General features: G+C 41.6%; 1 pseudogene across 1 annotated transcript in view; it reads left to right on the top strand.

Moving 5' to 3' along the window:
- Positions 1 to 1,253: 1,253 nt before the first annotated feature.
- LOC307055640 (centrosomal protein of 78 kDa-like) overlaps positions 1,254 to 13,228 on the top strand; it is a 40,876-nt pseudogene continuing 28,901 nt past the window's right edge. Inside the window, exons 1-3 of the transcript in view lie at positions 1,254 to 1,430; positions 1,547 to 1,950; positions 5,045 to 5,212. The product of the transcript in view is annotated as a centrosomal protein of 78 kDa-like (transcript). The remainder of the gene's footprint in view (positions 1,431 to 1,546; positions 1,951 to 5,044; positions 5,213 to 13,228) is intronic.

Here is a 13,228-nt window from a genome sequence, read left to right as displayed (position 1 = left end):
TAAATTATTGTATTTCCCTACATGGGAATCCTACATAGTGAGGAAAGTACATGAAGTGTCAGCATGGATGAACCTAGCAAAGATAACACTAAAAAAAGCAAGTAAGAAGAGAAAACATAGTAGAATACTATATGAGGTTTAAGAATACTTAAAAATGTAGCCTAAATAGAAAGACATCCATGCAGTGATGGAGACCAAGTTCAGAAGAGTGGTTACCCAGGGTCAGCTGGGGAGTGGCTGTGTTTGGGAAAGTGGTCACAGCAGGCTCTTCAACAGGAATGGTAATGTTTCAGTTCACACGCTGGCTGGAGGACGGAGGAGTGTCTGCGATGTTATAATGTGAGCACGCTGCATGTGAAAGCCATTGCTGACCACATCTAGGGCATCTGATACGCGGGAGCTGGTAGTGGGTGGAGGCATCCAGAAGGTGGTGGTAGAAGAGGAACGTTGTATGCATAACGCCTAAGGCCTCACCAGAGGACGACCACTGTTCTAGAAACTGGACACAAATCCAACTTCTACGGCCAATGTTAAAAGACAAACTGAGGCATGTTTAAAAGAAGACTTTACGTGAGCAAAAATAGATTCAATTCAGGCACCGCCAAAGTGGAAGTGGTGAGGAGCGCTCCAGCCACAGGAGCTGCAGAGATTTTTAGTTTCAAAGGGCAGAAGCAAAGCAAGGAAATGACTGACTTGCTATCGCTTTAAAGCCTAGTTGGTGGTTTGGGACTGGTTGTCCTCAGCGGTGTGCGTCACCCTGAGGCGTTGACAGGCTTAGATTTCGGTTGCTTTACGTAGGCGGCCGAATCACTAGAGCCACCGCAGGCTAACGGCCTCCTTGCAGGGTTCATTTACTAACACCAATTGTCTGAGTCCTTACTCTTACTCGGCCACTTCACTCCCTACGCCTCAGTTTCTCTTCTGTAAAGTGGATATTCAGTAGTAAATTCTCTGTGGAGTTGTCAGTACAAAACAAAGTGATTATTAGTAACCACGATCATGTCCTGAATGCATGGAACACGTCACCATATGCCAACTACCGTGTCAAGTTAGCAGAAACTACAGAAATTAAGAGCTCTCCGCATAAATTCACACATCCGTGCACCAGGTAAGGGACCACAGGCAGACGTTCACTCAGCCTTTCGTGTGTCCCTCACGGAATACACGCTCTCTCCTGGGCGGGGGGAGCACAGACACTTACGGGAGTTTACTTTTCAAATGCGTTGATACAACCAGGTCTCACTTTTGTTTGGATGAGTCAGCAAACGCGTTTTGGAAACCCCAAAGTCTCCACACCTCCAACGTTTCGCGCTGCCTTAGTCTCAGAGCTCAAGGCCCTACTCTTCAGGCCGCGTCACCATGGGAGACAGGGCTGCATGCGGACGCGACGCACGGCGAGCGTGCTGACGTCCTCGAGCCCCGCCCCCACGGTCCCGCCCGCTGACTTAAACGGCAGCCCCGCGGCGTGGAGAGCGTAGATGCGTGCGCCCACACCAGGCCCTGCGGGGTCTCTGGAGCGCGGCATGGGGGGTGGGGGTTGGCGTAGCTGGGGCCCGTGGCCCTATGTCTTCTGGCTGCGACGCCGGTCCTGCGCACGCTGCGGGGCCGCAGCCGCCGGGCGGTGGGCGCCCGAGGGGCCGGAAGGCGAGCCGGGGCCCCCAGGCGGGTGTGGGCATCGTGTCCGCAGCCAGCGTCCCCGAGGCCGCGCTCGGGCCATGATCATTGGGTGAAGCTGCGCCGGGACAGCGTGGCCGATATCTTTCCGCGCTCTGAGGACCTGTGCGCGCTGCAGGACTCGGTGCCTCTGCCCTCCGTGCGCGCTTCCCTACAGGAGGGCCTGCTGGACTTAAGGCCGACCGCCTCCGCGGGGTGCACTGGGCACTGCTCCTGAGCACCCGCTGCCCCTGATCTGTATCCAGAGCTTCTTCCAGCCACGGCTTGTCGAGACAGGTTTGTACTTCCCGCTTCCAGGGCCCCTCGTGTGGGCGCTGAGAAGCGGGGTTTTAAATGGTACAAGGTGGAGGGTGGGCACTAGAACCAGTGCCCAGTGACCGGGTGTGCGTGCACTAGACGGGGCGTGCGGCCTAGGACTCCTGCCAGCTCGGTGACCCCGGCCGAGTGCCTTAAGGCTTCAAGGTCTCAGTGTTCTCATCTGTAGCGTGGGCTTAACAGGACCCAGTCTCTGTGGCGGTTACAAGGATGCACTGTGTTAATGCTTCTAGACTCTACAAAGTAGAACACTTAGCACAGTTTGGAGCATCGTTAATTGTTGCACAGATGTTACCTGGTCTGTTGAATGACTTTGCCTGGTACACACCAAAGCGATTAGGAAATGGATATATCCCAGCTTCATTTCCTTTCCATTAAAACAGGGCTCAGGAAAAAAAAATCTGTTTTTCAGTAGTCGTATCATATAGTGGAAAGAGCACTGGTGTGAAGGCAGCCTAGGGTTTGAATTCCAGGGCTTATGCTGTCTGTGGCCTGGGCAGGTTTCTTTTGCACTACAATCCCCACACTTGTCAAATGACATTAATAACCACTCTTTCTGTGGGTTCTTAGAATTAATTAAGCAGGTTATGTGTGTAAAGTAGCCTGGCACTTGAATGAGTTGTCAGAACCAAGGGCTGCTGGAGAGGATGCTTCTGCCCTAGGTAATCTTCCCTTCTACTGGGCAGCAAGTAAACACAAGCCCAGTAGTCAGTGCTCTGGAAGAAGTGAGTTCTGGTGCTATAGAGCACAGAATCTCTTTTTTCTTTAATTTAATTTTTATTTTATATTGGAGGTTAGTTGATGTACAATATTGTGTTAGTTTCAGATGTACAGTAAAGTGATTCCGTTATACACATATCCATTCCTTTTCAGATTCTTGTCCCGTACAGTTTGTTCCAGGCTATGGAGTAGAGTTCCCTGTGCTGTGCAGTAGGTCCTTGTTGATGATCTATTTGATATAGAGTCGTGTGTCTATGTTAATACCAAAGTCCTAATGTATCCTTCCCCCCGATCTTTCCCCTTTGCAGAGCACAGAACCTTGGAAGAGAAGTTCAGGGTAGGCTTCTTGGAGGAGGTGCCATCCTTTCTAAGGATATGTAGAAGCTCCTGGGGTGGCAGGAGAGAGCAGTGTGTGTTGAAGTTTGAGAAATATGAGAAAATATGGCAAAACTACTGTACAGGACTGGAACTCAGGGTTTGGGAAAGAAATGAGAGTTGATACTGGAAACTTAGTGGGGCCCAAGAGAAGGGGGCCTTGTTTGTCCTGTCAGAAGTTTGGATGTTTATCCTGAAGGCTGTGGGAAACACCAAAGAACAGTGAGATGAACTTGTGGTTTAGAGGCTCACTCGGACCTCCATGTGGGAGGCAGTTGATTTGGTGCAGGGTGAATTGTAATCTGAGGGTCCCACTGAAGTTATGAAAGGTGGGACTGGGTTTTGCAGATCTGAGAGAGAATGAGTAGGGCCTGGTGACCAGTTAGAAAAGGGAGGGCAGCAAGCGTGGGTGACAGTTTACAGCTGCATCTTTTTGAGAGATACAGAGCACAGTAGGAAGGGATTGGGAGTGGCGAGAGGATCTTACTTCATCTTCAGTGCTTTAGAGGGGCCTGGTAGACGGGTCTGGACCCAAGGTTCAGATCTGGGCTTTTGGGGAGGACAGGTGTTTGAAGGCATGGGAGAGACTTAGGTTACCCACAAGAAGATCCAAAGAATCATAGGTCTGAGGGCTTTTTAAGTGGGTATACTGAGGAAGTTTATAAGCTGAAAGAAAGCAGCCAGCAGAGAAAGGGTGTGAAGATCTAGGAGAGGAAATGATTGTTCATTTGTTTTCAAAAAGCTGAATACTTATCGTGTGCCTGGCCCTTTTCTAGGATCTGGGGTTCTCACCATGTGTTACCTCTTCTGCAAGGACAGTTAAACTCATTCCCTGGTGAAGAGAAGTCAGATTATTCTTTGCATCCCATTCAGGTGTAGGAGCTGTTCTGTACCTCTGAAGGGACTTTACTCAACCAGAGTAATAAGTTAGAAATCAAAAGAAGTTAGAGCTGGAAGGGACCTTAAAAGCCACTGTACTTAATTTTGCCTGATATTTGACATTGAATGTAAGAAAAATGCAGAGCCCATTCTCTTCAGAATTCCTTCCCTGAACTTTCTTTATGACTTTCATCCAGTGGGTCTAGCTTGTAAATTTTGGCCTCCTCCTAAATTTGCTTCTTCATCCACATTACATTTTGCCCCGACTATGGTAGAAACTCCTGGGTGGTTTCGCGGCCCCTGGTCTCAGTTCCTCTAAGTTCATCTGCCTCCTCGGGTTAAGTGATCTTCTAACATGACAAGATATGCCTAAAATAATGCTGCTAATGGCTTGCCCACGCAGAGTTAGTGCATACTAGCCGCCCAGCGTGTGCTCTGCACAGAGGCCTGTAGTCTGAACTGTGCTTTGCCAAGCCTCCTGGGGCTCTTTGGCCCTGAGGAAGGGGAGCTTTTTGTGATCACTCCCTTTATCTAATTGGTCCTTCAGCAGCGGGGTGCCTTTTTCTAATCAGCGGAGGCACCCTTACTCAGCCAGTGGTAGCCCCAGGCCTCATCACCTGTGGGAAACAAGCCATGCTCTATCCCAGGCTTGCTTGGGCCAACATCTCTATTTTTATTTCTGTCTGTTCTCACACTTGGACCCCTGGTCTTTAGTCATCCCCACCTGCAGTATTTACAGTGCCCAGCAGGTGTCAGGCTTGAGTGTCTTTGCACAGGTGCTCCCTGTGCAGTTAATGCACCTCCTACTCCAACTCTGCATAGCCTCATCTTTCTAGACTGTACTTCAGGGTTATCATGAAGCCGTCACTTAGATATAACTTTTGGCCTCCATAGGCACTTCTATGCTTAAAGGTTATGGTTCTTTATCTCATGTGATTGAAATTTTGAGTTTCTAGATCTTCCTCCTTAATGAGGCTTTAAGGACAGGAGTCATTTCTAATCCTTAGCACAGAGCAGATGCTTTTTAAAGGTGATAAAATGTATGGTTTAAATGACTCATTTTACAATAATTTTGCTTTAGCTTCCGATAGAAATAAAGTTTCCAGATGTTGTGTTCCTGCAATAAGAAATAAAGATGTGACCTTCCAGTTGTGTAAAGCCCATCAATGCTGTGTAAGTGCGTCAGGTGCGGTAAGGAAAGCCAAGTGGGCTAGTTGTGAGAGAGAGAGACTTAACTATGTTAACAAAGGTAAGCCTTCATTGTGTCCTGCCAACATTTGATAGTTGCTTTTGGGCAAACTAAAGCAATAAAATTTTAAACTGTTCCTCCCCATTAAAGGGATTGAATATTTGGCCACTTTGGTGCACCTGTGTCTTGTGAATTGTCCAATTGGAGATGGAGGTTTAGAAAGTGAGTTTCAGTCTTGTTTAAGTCTCTTCCCATCAGACTGGTCTCGTGATTTCCTACACACCACGTTACTTCCTGTCTACCTTTCCTTGGTGTTGTTCATGCGTGGATTGTCTCCTGTACCTGCTCAAACCTTGGTCCATTCTCATTTGTACCATGGAAGTTTGTCATGCCGGATACTGTCAGAACTAATTTTACTTAAGTTTGTGTTAAGGTGCAAAGCACACGTTTTGTATATTATCTGTTTTTTGTGTTTGTTTATATTTTTATGGTTTCTCTTCAAGAAATATTATGAGTAGAGAAATAACAAGATGTAAAGAGCAAAAAAGTCATCATTCTCTTTTAAGTTGTTAGAACATCTACCTGCAATCATAATGCACTGTGGTATGTGTTAAAATAGGAAATATATGTAACGTCCCGTAGGAGCAGCAAACTCAGTGGTGTTGGTGAGGGTGTGTCATGGAAGTAATCACTAAGCAGGTGACTGCTGGTTGGGGTCCTGAAACATTAGTGTGTGTTCCCTGTGTCCAGTAGTGGTCTGGAGAGATCAGGAAGCTTGCCTTTCAATTTGAGGGAACAGAGAGTTTGAGGTCCTCTCTCTTCTATTGCTCTAGTACACTGCATAGCAGCTCATAAAATACTGGGTTTATAGTTGATATTTAAATCGCTGATTGATCATCAAGATTGGGATGTATCTTTGGAAATGAAAATAGGAAGAGTCTTATGCTTTTTAGGTTTTTCCTTTTTTTCCGATGTCTCAGAAGGCTCTTTGACGGGGGACTTTTTATTCTCCCATACAATTCCATGAATACTTATACCCTGGCACTTATTTTAATGGCATTTTCAATTTATAAATGTCTCTGAAACACATACTGTAAACTATTTGAGGGTAATGACCATGGCCATTGATGACACATCTTAAATGTGCATCGTGTTAATGTTTGAGTGTCAGGTGGTCTACCATCAGTGCTTCCTTCTTTCACCCAGTTTTCTTCCTCATTTCCTTCTCCAAATTTGTCTCATTTTTCTACTCTCCCTTTTGCTTCTCTATTCTTGCTTTCTCTTTCCCATTGCATGTGTCCTTCTTCTTCTTCTTCTTCTCCTTCTGACTTCATTATTATGGCCAACCAAAACCTTTTCCAGGATTGTCTCTATCTTCCTTTCCTCTTCATTGCCATCCACAAACTCTTAGAGAATATTCTTGCTTGACTCCCTTACTTCCTAGCATACCCATGTACTTCCTGATCACTTTAGAACATTGAAAAGGGTTGGAATTTTTAAAAATAGGTAATTATAATCAGTCTTCTTTCACCTCTGGCATAAGACTCTTCTTCCTCAATCTGACCATTCTTAAATCTAGAAGTACTCCAGCTCATTGGTCTCCCTTACCCCCATGTTTAGGCCAAAGAACTTGTGAAACCTTAGCCCTGTTTAATACTTGAATTTATCAAAACATACGAGGGCTAATTCTGCCTAAGGGCACCAAAGAAGAGTAAAGATGCCACAAATAAATGTTTAGTCCAGATTTATAATGGACTCTTAAGTGCCTAGTTGAGTGCTAACCGTTAACTCACTTGAACAACAGGGAGGTCATGACACAAACTAACATGTTAATTGTAAAGACACTTCACTTCACCATTCCTCAATGTAGCTGATAAACTGCATCCAGTTAGCTTAAATAACATGAATGATGAATTTCCCTGTGTATATAAATTGGGAGTTTCTAAAGTTTTCTTTTTCCCTTTGTACAACTACTGACTGCCACCTCGCTTGGTCAGTGCAATAGGAAATGATGACTAAGAAACACATTGTCTCAATATCAGTGGACGTAATGTCCTAGTAGTCTATAAAAATCTCAAAATTCTTAATCTAAAAGGTAGGTCTGCCAATCTTATATCCTTTTCCTTTGTTAATATAAGTATCCAATCTATGAAGGTCTCAGTTTCCTTACTTAGAATATGAGGTGGATAGATTTGCTAATATCTAGGGACCTTTCCAATTTTAATATTCCCTAGTTATAAGGGCTGAGCCAAATACAATGGCTCCCTTAATCATTAACCTCGCTCATGATGAAAGTTATCAGCAGGTTCTACTTGTAAGAGATCAAACATTCATATCCATGTATATTGTAGCACATTGACTCTTACAGAACTCAAAGTAACACAACATAGTTACATTCACAGACTTAAGGTCACTGTGGTATACTTTACAATTTTTCTTTTCCCTAGGAAGGAAATGTAGATCCCTAGGAAGGGATTTCTTTCTCTGCCTTTCAGTAATGTAAGCCTTTTATTATCTCTTGGATCCTAAAAATGGGTAGGGTTTTGGCAGGTGGAGCTTAGGACAGACATTCCAGGTGACAGGGACAACAGGAGAAAGGGCAGAAGGAAGAATGGATTTTCAGAAAGACTTGATATCTTACATGATGAGAGCAGCGTTTCACCATCTCTGTCCTGCAGAACACTGGTTTTAGATGATGTTAATGTAGTTACAAGACAGAAGCATTTGGGAAGAGCTGTACTCTACATCCCGACATGAAATTCAAGTTTCACTTTGTTTCATTATATACTCTGAAAAGTTTTGGAGGAAGGAATTGATTTATTTTTGTTTAATTCAGTCTTACTCACAGTTACTTGACAAACCTATATTCAGCTGATGGGACTGTATTTTGTGAAAGGCCAGTCGGAGAAATGGTGAGATGGAGCTTAGGATATTTCTCTGTTGGGACAGGCATGTGATTATTTTTCTTAAAATTCTTTACTGTTTGTCCTAACAACTGTTACTTTGCAGGCGTCAGTTTTTTTGGTTTTTTTTTTTACACCTTTATTGGAGTATAATTGCTTTACAGTTTTGTGTTAGTTTCTGCTGTGTAACAAAGTGAATCAGCTATATGCATACATATATCCCAGGATTCAGTTTTAAGCCCTCTGTTTTTTTCTGAGTTATTGGGACTCTTAGAAAGCTCAACAATCCTGGAGTCTTCATCTCTGATGTAGTTTCCAGAAGCTCCTGGCACTTACCACTATTTCCTCTTGATTCTTTTCCTCCGACTTCAGACTTCTTACAATTATGAGCTGATGGTTTTCTCAGCCTCTAGTGTCAAAACCAGCTACCTCACTCATCTTCATTGTCTCAGTTACAAGGTGCAATATTTCCCATGTTTATATGTGTCAAAATATAAGTCAGGGATTGATACATAGCATATGCGTAATAAAAATTGTATTTCTTTTTTTTCTTTGTTCAAAGGTATCCAAACAGTGGCTAAGTTCTTAAATTGAAAGTAGAGTGATCTAACTTATTCAGCTCATCCAACCATCAATATTGAATATTTGTCTTTTTTCTTACACATATTTCTTGTATTCCAATTGTGACATTCTAGAGCACAGTGAGTACATTTATAACTTATTACTGCATTACTACCTTGGCTATTCCTTGACCAAAATTTACTTCATACAACTGACAGCCTAATTAACCTCCTAGAGTTTTTTTTTTAATGTACGCATATATTAAAAAAACTCTAGTAGGTTAACTGCATTGCTAATAACTGAATTTTTACATCTCTATGCACCCATGTATCCAACACCAGATCAAGATATTATAAAATATTTCTAACACCCTACACGGTTCTCTGTTACTTCTTTCTGTTCCATCTCCCAGGGCAACACCTAAGCTGACCTCTATCACCATATATGACATACGTGGAAACACACAGTGTGTATTCTTTGGTATCTGGCCTCTGGTTACATATCATTATATCAGTAGTTTATTCTTTTATTGTGTTTTCCTGATTTTTTTAAACCTAGACATTCATACAGTGTCAAAGTACCACTGAGTTCTTCATATTATTATGCTGACCTCCATCTTCAGGGGCTTTCTACAGTCTTCCATGTGTCTTTGCACCTACTTTCTCTTCCGTCTAATTATGTTTCATTTAACCAACCTCAGCCAGCCTTCCCCCATATCCCCCAACACGTAGCACTCCTGTGTTCAGCCAGTTTTGTCCCCTATTCCATAAGCCCTTTGTGCCATTCCTGACACTGTGCCTGTTCCCTGCCCGGAAGGCCTGTTCCCTACCCTCTATATACTTGTTCAAGACTCAGTTTAAATGCTACCTGTTCTGAGAAGTCTTCTCAGAAGAAGCCAGTACTTTTTGGAATCCTTCTTTAATGAAATCCCATAGCAAGTGTAATCTGTCCTCCCTGATCTGGTAATTAATTATCCATTGTTCCTATCATATAGTGTTTGTTTTCCTTGTGTGCTGTTATTATTTATTGAAGCAGATTACAGTGACTTGAACCAGGAACTGGGTCATTTTCCTCTTCATTTTAGCGCAAGTTTCTGTGATATGAAGTTAAACTCTTTTTCCCTCACTTCCCATTCACCCTCAGCAGTTGTTAAACATGAAGTACAAGTGAAACTTATTGGTTAACAGGTTTTTGTGGTCCTTGGTTCTGGTCCCTAGGTCTAAGCTGCACTTCTGTAGTGCTAATTTGACTGATTTCTTATTGTCACATAACTCAGGCATTAACTAAATCATTACAAATTTAGCTACATATAAGATAGTATAAGAAAAACCCAGTGGATATCAAAAGTTTTGGCCTGGAGGAGAGTGTTGTATGAGTCCTAGTTTGGTGGGGCTCACACTTAATGATCGAGCCTTCCAATATTCCACTGTAAGTAAGAAAGAGGTATGCAAATATATGGTTAATATTTAACAGTGTTGATAAAAAAGAGAAGAGAGAAAGGGACGACAGATACTTTGAGGGCCTTTTGGAATTCATGAGCCATTATGATTGGATGGGGAAAAAGAAGAACCGAGGGCTAACCTCCCACAAGTGAAGTCAGGAAAGAGAGAAGGGCTCATCTGGTATGCAGGTAGAGAGGTTTGACCTACAGAATCTTAGAAAACCTCAACAATCTGAGCAGCGTTGGCAAGAGGCAAACTAAAGGGCTAACAAAAGTCTGCAAAAGTCTCACACAAAGAACTCTGGCATGGTGTTCATCATCTAGCTAATCCTAACATGCAGACATTTATGAGAGTAAAGTCTGGTCTTTACCAGAGTGGGTTTCTTATTTGGGCAACTGGGTCAAATGAAGAAAGGCAGGTGTAGGCTGCCAGAGTAATAAATAAGGAGAGGAAAAACGGAAAGAACGAGACATATCATTCATCAGTGATTTCCCCCCAGTATTCTTAGCCTCCACCTTATCTCCATCTTACTGCTAACACAGGAACTAGACCGAACAGTGAGGTAAAAGGTCTCTACAGAAACTGAGGTAATATAGAAAATTAAAAAATAAAACATAAAATTGTAAATTTTCTTCCTAGGGATAATTGAGATGATAGTTCAATAATAACATAAGATCAGGTGAAGTCTAAAGAAATTTTAGAAAAGCTGGATAAAGTAAGAAAACATCTGTTCGCTGCCATCTGAATGTTAGAGAGACACCAAGACGTGGGCCAAGTTGTGGAGAGAAGGGAAACACATACACAAGCTTGACATTTGGTGCAGCTTTTCTCCTTTGGGCATTTGCTGATTCAAATCTTACAGCCTACGAACTGAAAAGCCAAGGAGTTCAAAAGACTCTAACCACAGAAGCCAATGGGCAACAGCTCAAGCTAAAGGCAACAGCTAATGTAATGACAAGCTAAGTGTATCTTTAGTCTCACAGGGCTGCGGGAACCATTACATTTAAAGCCTAACAAATACAAGGGTAGTTGGGAATAGGGAGAATCCAAACTTTCACATGGTAATCCCAAAGGGCAACACCCGTAGAGGAAGGACAAGACAGGAATAGACCAACCTTCACACAGACTGAAAAACGGCTTTGAATGAGCTCAAACTGAGAATGGACTAAGGTTACCAGTCCCTATAGTAAGTGTCTGCCATGGGCCACAGTAAATCTTTTCAAGAGAAAGATAACAACATCCAGAATGTGGAGGTATCTTTATAGTTTCCTAAAATAAGTTAAGCCCAATTTTAGTATAAAAAATAATTGGACATAACCAGGAAAAAGACTAAATGATCAAAAGTTCAAAAAAAGAAAGAAAGAAAAAAGACAACATAAATAGACATAGGAGGACAAGAGTTAGCAGGCCTTGGTTAAAAAAAAAAAACAACAAAACTACTATGGTTAAAGAAAATAGACACATGGCAAATAAGCATATGAAAAGATGCTACACATTCCATGTCATCAGTGAATTTTGAATTAGAACAATAATGAGATACCACTACACACCTATTTAAATGGCTAAAATCCCAAAACTGAAATACCGAAGTTGGTGATGATGCAGAACAATTGGAATTCTCATTTGTGGCTAGCGGGATACTTGGCAGTTTCTTACAAAATAAACGTACTTTTACCATACAGTGATCTAGTAATCCTGCTCTTTGGTATTTACCCATAGGAACTGAAAAGTTCTGAAAAGTTATGAAAGTAAGAGCCTTTACAGTGAGAAAATTCTATGATTCTATGGTTTTTCAACTCATTAATTTGTGTAGTTCATCCATTTTACTCATTGTATACACTTAAGTATATTGTTCCTTGAAATGGCCATTCAAAGTTGTTTCCTGTGCCACACACTATGAATGTTAGGGTTGGTCCTGTGTAAATCTTACCCGCATTGATTTAGTATTATCCCTAAACAAGCAACTTTCTTCCATAAGGAAACAAAAAAGAGGTTCAGAAATGTCCAAACTAAGTTTTTATAAAACTGTGTTATCAAATCTTATTTATCAAAAAACTTCAAACATAGCAGTATGAGTTCCCATATACCCTTTACTCAGCTTCCCCAAATGTTAACATTTTATATTACTAGAGTATAATTATTGAAAGCAGAAAGTTTACATTGTCACAATGCTACTAATGATTTATAGACTCGTATTCAAATATTGCCTATTGTCTTGTGGTCCAGATTCAAATCTAGGATCCCTTATTGCATTTGCTTGTCATATCTCCCCATTCTTCTCTAATCTAGGATAGTTCCTCAGTCATTTTTTGTCTGTTATGACCTTGAACTAATGGAAAATCTTAGCCAGTCATTTTGTAGAATTTTTCTCAAATAGGGTTTGTTTGATATTTTCTCATGGATAGACTGAGGATATGTATTTCTTGACAAGAACACTTCAGGAGAGATATTATGCCATTTTCAGTACATATTAGAGGTACAAACAAATCTGTATGTCTCACTACTGGGGATGCTAACTTTGATGACTTAGTTATAATGATAGCTGCAAAATCACTATTTTTCCCTTTGTAATTATTTGAGATTGTTCAAATATTCTGCTTCTTGTTTAATTTTCCCATGCTAATTTTAGCATCCCTCAATAATTTTTGACTCCACCCATTACTGTGGTGTTTGATGATTGTTCATTTTCTATTCCCATCATTCCCTCTACATTTATTAACTATAATTTGAGTATAAGAAAGAGCTATTCTTCTCCTTCATTTATGTATTTATCTGGTTATTTGTTCATATATATACATACATCAGTGTGAACTTGTGGATATTTATTTTATTCTACGGGTTAAAATTTATTACTATCATTAATAGTTTTGTTTCTCAAAGTGTTCCATATTTGGTCACTGGTACTCCTTCCAGCTGTCTCCTATATTTTTCCTACATGGCCATACAATTTTTGGAGTAATATCTTACTTTCTGACACCACAAAATGCTCCAGACCCATCTTTTACTTTCCTCTGTCTAAGCCTTGAATCAGTCATTTCTCCATGGAGTTCTTGTTCCTTGCATTAATAATGGTATTCAGAAGCCAGAATCTTGGTATGAGGTGGATTTATCACTGTCCAAGCTACCTCATCGTGTTTTCAGCAGAGAGAGCTAAAAATATATATACGAAT

The sequence above is a fragment of the Hyperoodon ampullatus genome (assembly GCF_949752795.1).
Source record: "Hyperoodon ampullatus genome assembly, chromosome: 7".
NCBI classification, from domain to species: Eukaryota; Metazoa; Chordata; class Mammalia; order Artiodactyla; family Ziphiidae; genus Hyperoodon; species Hyperoodon ampullatus.
This window is presented reverse-complemented; position numbering and strand designations above follow the sequence as displayed.